This window comes from Aulonocara stuartgranti (genome assembly GCF_965226115.1).
Source record: "Aulonocara stuartgranti genome assembly, chromosome: 3".
Classification (NCBI taxonomy): Eukaryota; Metazoa; Chordata; class Actinopteri; order Cichliformes; family Cichlidae; genus Aulonocara; species Aulonocara stuartgranti.
In genome coordinates, this window is record NC_138941.1 from 28,843,337 (window position 1) to 28,849,593 (window position 6,257).

At 38.0% G+C, this 6,257-nt stretch overlaps 1 long non-coding RNA gene across 1 annotated transcript in view; it reads left to right on the plus strand.

Annotated features, from left to right (window-relative positions):
* The window catches only part of LOC309702113, a 226,520-nt gene that overhangs the window by 100,192 nt on the left and 120,071 nt on the right, over positions 1-6,257 (plus strand). The gene's annotated exons all lie outside the window — the stretch shown is intronic.

Consider the following 6,257-nt stretch of genomic DNA (forward strand, 5'->3'; position numbering starts at 1 on the left):
TCAACCATGGAGGTGCAGGTCCTATCATTTCTAAACATGTATTCTTATGCCAAATGGCCTGTAAAAGCTCTTAAAGCTCTTTCAAGATGATTATGACGATAATTAAAGGAACTCTGCCCTTTTATTGCAATTTACTTTCTTAATTCTTATCCTCCACTATTTAGTTAGGTTAGGTAGGACCATCATAGTTGGGGACATAAACGTTTATGTTCATGGTTCATCAGACAGTACTGATAAGTAGTTCCTGAGCATGATGGACTCTTAACTTCATTCAACATGTTTTGTAGCCTACTCACACTGCAGGAGACACTTTAAAATTGGTCTTCACCTATGTTGTTACCTAGACCATTTGCACATAAATTATTTTCAGTGACCTTAAATCTATTAGAAGTAGACTCTTTCTTGACGATTCTGTTATGTCTGTTTTTTTTTCTCTTTTTAATGGTTCCATCTCATCTGATGATATTGTTAAGCTTCTTGCTAACAGTTTTAATAAACGCTATCTTGCCATTATGGATCTGGTAGCTTATTGCAAAACTAGTCATTACTTATCCAAGCTAAACAAATGTAACAAAGTACTTACTTTCATATCAACTAAAAATCTATAGTGTGATACATCCTGAGAAAGAAAGAAAGCACTTGTGAACTTGTGAAAAGACCTGGACGTCCATGGTAGACAACAGTGGTGGACGATCGCAGAATAATTTTCATGGTAAAGAGAATCCCCTTCACAACAACCAGTGAACAACACTCTCCAAGAGGTAGTTGTATCAGTGTCCAAGTCTACCATAAATAGAGGACTGCATTAAAGTAAATGCAGAGGGTTCACAGCAAGGTGCAAGCCACTCGTAAGCCTCTAGAATAGAAATGCTAGGTTGGACTTTGCTAAGAAACATCTAAAAATGCCCGTGCAGATCTGGAAAACATTCTTTGGACAGATAAAACCAAGATCAGCTTGGAACAGCTCATTCTCCAAAGCACAACACATCATTTTTTTAAAACATGGTGGACACAGTGTGATGACTGCCAGTGGCACTGGGACACTAGTGTTTAGTGATGATGTAACACAGTACAGAAGCAGCCAAATGAATTCTGAGGCCTTCAGAGAAAAACTGTCTGCTCAAATTGTCAAATTGATTTGGCTGCATTTCAGAATAAAAATGGACATGACGCAAAAAAATAGCCACATGTTTTGGGTCATAATAAATAAAAGCATACATAAAGCAAAAAAGTGGAATATTCTTAAATGGCCAAGTGAGTCACCTGAACTTAACCCAATGTAGCATGCATTTCACTTGCTGAAGACTAAACCTCGGACAGAAAGACCCACAAACAAACAGCAACTGAAAGCCACAGCAGTAAAAGCCTGGGAAAGCACTAAAAAGGAGGAAATCCAGAATCTGAGGATTTCCATGAGTGTAAAACACAGATATACCTCTCATTGTGTCTTAGACCCTCACACCAGAAAACGTGTGGAAGACATAAAGAGAGGAAGTAAGACAACAGATATTTAACAAAATGAGACCTTCTTACCTCAGAACCATCATTTTAAACCAGTGTCAGTTAAATATGACACATGTCCATATTTAACTGACCTGTCCACTGTTATTTTACAGGCAAATTCAATAGCATTTTATGTTCTACATGCCAGAGGAGAATAACAGTGTTCATGATAACTTCTAATTTTAGACCTATTTTTAAATTGTTCAAATATCATACCTTTTCATTTTCTTCTACAACAGTGAGAAGAGTTTATTTATCCCTGGAAGTTATAAGGATTGTTGGGGATTGAACCACCAAGTTTGTCACAAGTAGAGAAGGTTGTGTACTGAATGAAATGTTGTTCTATATTACATCCAACATCATTTAAGGCTTTTGAGTTTGGGCCAAAGACAGACTAACTTTGCCTTTCAGGAAACAGTGACAGCACAGAAACAAGCTCTTTCCCCTCTTTTTATTTTTCAGTTTATACATCCGTGATTCCTTTGCTTTCATTTCCTCAGCAGAGACACACTCACTTTACAAGTTTGTCTACATCTAGCTCACAAAACAACTGGTTTGTTTAGTAAAAAGTTCTTTCATTTTATTAAAGAATATAATTTTTGGCAGATAGTTCCTCCCACATTCCAATTTAAAAAATTGATTAACTGCTGAATCTAATTTGGTGTGAATGATTGGTTTTCCTCTTTGTGTTTGCTCTGTGTTTCACTGGCAACGTGTCCTGGGTATATCCTTACTCTCTCCTGTGTTATAGGCTCTAGAAACCCTGCAACACTAAAGTGGGTAAGAAAATTAATAGATTGATAGAAACCATTTTCCTGCAAAGATGCAAAATATAACATATTGCATGTGACAAATAAACTTGGTAATACTGTTGACCATCAGTGTGGGTGTCAGCCTGGAAGATGTAGGCCCTGAGCTGAAGTCTCTGAGAGACAGGTGAATTTATTTCTCCCTGACAGTTTTGTTGTCATTGTTGGGGATTGGACTCTCGACTTTCCAAACAATAGAACAGATTCCGTACTAGTCTAAAGTTTGATGGTTCACACCCCCGCTCCTCCAGGCCACATGCTGAAGTTTCTGAAAGCAAGACACTGAACCTCAGATTGCTCCATATATATATATATCAATGTGTGTGCATGAATGTTAGAAAGCATTTAGGGCATAGAATAAAATGTGTGTGAATGAGTGAGTGTGGTCAAGTGATCAGAGAGAACCCGTAACTTACATCTGCTAATGACAAGCAGTCAACTTACACTCCCAGAATAGACAATTACATATTTAATTTGTTTAATGGTCTTAAACGTTTAATTATGACAAACATGCAAAAAAAAAAAAAAAATCAGGAAAGAGGGTAAACACTTTTTCAAATCTCTCGATGTGGGTGTGAGAAATCAACTTTGGTATAGCCCGGCCATCACTCTAGAATATGCAGCCCGCAGCAGGCTGAACCTGGAGCAGAGGTGGTCTCTGAGAGAGATGAGGTTATTTGTCTCTGACAGCTTTATTGCTTGTCAGGTATCAAACTGCTGATGTCTCCACTAGTAGAGTGCATCATCTACTCTTTGGATGCTCAGCAGTTTAAAATCTATCATAAAACATGCTGGTCTTTAATGGTCTTTCTTTACCATCAGAGGGAACCCACAACTTAGATCTGCTAATAGCATTCATTCAACTTACATTCCCACCACTCAAACTCTTCACACATGTGTTTCTAACCTTTATAAAGTTGTTTTATCAGTCACAACTCAAAAAGTTGTTCTATATTCCCACTTAGTGACTTAGACTTTTGCATTCGGCCAAAGACAATAACTTTGGCATCCAGGAAATACCAATAACAAGGACGTCGTTAAGTAAACAAAGAAACAAATTATGTTCCCTCTTCTTATTTTTCAGTTTTTACATCCTTGATTCCTTTGCTCTCATTTCCTCAATCCTCTTATTGTGTCTTAGACCCTCCCACCAGAACAGGTTTGGAAAACATAAAGAGAGGAAGTAAGACAGCTGACATTTAACAAAATGAGACCTTCTTACCGCAGACCCATCATTTTAAAGTGTGCCAGTTAAATATGATACATGATACAGTTACATCACCTGTCCACTGTTATTTTACAGGCCAACAGTACGGCGGGGGAAGTTTATACATCCTTGATCCTTTACTCTCATTTCCTCAACAGAGGCACACTCACTTTACAAGTTTGTCTTCATCTAGCTCACAAAAATGACTGGTATGTTTATTAAAAGTTTTTGTCATTTTATAAAAGGATATTATTTTTGACACATACTTTGATTGTTTTGTTCTGATTTCCTTGATCTTCTCTCTGCATCTTAAGTAGATTTATGATTTAGCATGTATGTCTGTATGTAGAGAGCTCTGTTGTCAGATGGAGGCAGTGTACACAGTATGCAGTAGAAGCAGTCCGCGTGCCTCTCCGTCTTGTGCAATTGTTTTCCATCAGCCAGCCATGGAGCGTAGTAAAGTTAAATTATAAGGACTGAAGTGAAAACAAATATTTAAAAACAATTTAAAGAAAATCTCCACACACTGTGCTTTTCGTGCTGTACTCTTTGATCTTAGAAGTTGCTTTTTGTTTTCAGGTTTCTCCGATTCTGGGTAAACACAATTGTCCCTCTCTTGGCTTTAAATGAATTCACAATGTGACAAAAATATTCAGATATCTTCAGAAGTTAAAGTAGGATTTGGCCAATGGAGGAATCCTATGACTGGTGATAGGTTTGTAGCTTGAACCCATCCGCTGGAACGTTGAAGACAATATAATTACACTGCTAAGCAAGACACAAATAGGCAAAGTTCTTCATGTTACTCGTGCACGGGAGAGACCGGACAGAGCGCCGTCCCTTCGCTTGACCCCAGTTGCTCTCGTCCGTCCTCCCGTAACACTGTCCTTTTATTGAGGTTACATGAATATGCATAGGTTCATTAACATACGACGTCTACATACAAACAAAGAGTACCTTGCCTGTGTGTGTGTGTGTGTGTGTGTGTGTGTGTGTGTGTGTGTGTGTTGCTGATCAAAGGGTCAAACATCCTTGGTCAGGAAGAGGGTAGACTAGACCCCCCCCGGTGAGGAAGTCCAGCAGTTCATCTAAACAGAAAAGCACTTAGACTAGAACGCACGTAGCTACGTTAATCCTACCATAAAACAATTAAAACAAGATGCGACCTCTTCCCGTGCTCCCAGGATGTAGGTGTGCATTCTAGTGTGGAATGCACACCAAGCCTCTGTAGCCTGTTAAAGATCACACAACTTATCACTACACAATTGATTATACACCTCTAAGCATCTATGGTTAAACATTTCTAAGCATAAATAACAATCAACAATACAAACTCTAACAACTGGGTGTAGCAGTGCAGCATGTAACCAGCATTGCAGCATTGGCCCATTGGCCAATCACACTACGGCCTCTCCTTTTCATTTTGGCGAGATTAAAACCACATAAAATCGTTTCGAGGTCAGTAAACACAACCAGAATTCATACATAAGGCACACGGGATTATAAGGGGCACTGTCGACTTTCAGAAAAATCTAAGGATTGATTTTAAGTGTGCCATATTTTCCAAAAAACACGGCAATAACGACGGCCCGCTAGCATGCGCTACCAAAAATAGTGCTTTGTTGTGTATCTGACGGACGAAAGCTAAACCACTTCCACACCAATGAAGTTGCACCATTTTTACAAACCAATTATGGTTCATCCGTTTCACTCAACGATCCGCTTTTGCCCTTCTCATTCTCCGTCGCTGCCGTGCTTTTTCCGACACGTGCGTATGAAAAGAAAGGCACTGCGCATGCGTGTTTTTATCCATATTCTATCGCGATATTTCATTTTCTTATTGTTGCCCGACATTATACCGGTATTACCGTGAACGGTATGATATGACCCAGCCCTGGTTCTGACAATATGAGGCATGCTTTCAGGAAATGTGTGTAATAAAATTGGGAAAAACTGTAATGTCAAAAAACATTTTCAGTGAAGACTGCTTCCTATATCAACCCCTCTAAAAATCCCCTCTTCTTAAGGGTAGAACATGATTTCTCACTCTCTGTCTCTAAAAAAACCAGACAGTAGCAGTAGGAGTAGAAGTTGTAGCAGTATTAGTAGTAGTATTGTGCATCACACAGGCTTGAAGAGTGGTCACTCTCCTGACGTGCAAATAGTGAAAACATTTTACATAAACATGTCACAGTCTTAATTGCAAATTAAACATGTTGATAGCTAAAATATCTTTTAAAAAGAAGTTTAAAATTTTGGCACAGACAGAGTTTATTAATATCACAATGGGGAAATTCACATATTACAGCAGCACAAGGATCAGCAAGAAAAAATGAATCAGAAATATATTAGAAAAATACAAAAATAAATAAATTGCAAAAATAGTAAAATAGTTATTTCTAATAATCTCCTTGTAAAATGGTTGTTATTTACAGCAGATACACTCAGAGAATTTTGGCCAGTCAGTATAAAGCTGACTGTAATTCCTGATCAGTTCATGCACTAATTATAAATGCAGTGTGAGAACGCATTAGACTTTAAAGCCTTCAGCTCCCCCATTTTCACTGCCCTCTGTTGTTACAAATGCACCAGTTTAATTAAGAATAAACTTGCCACATTGTGAAATATCATTATTTTATGATGTTTATAAAAATGATGACTGTCATAAACCTTTAATACTTGCTTTATTACCTCCTCTGTCATAGTTATAAATCATTGATTTGACATAAAGTAGGAGG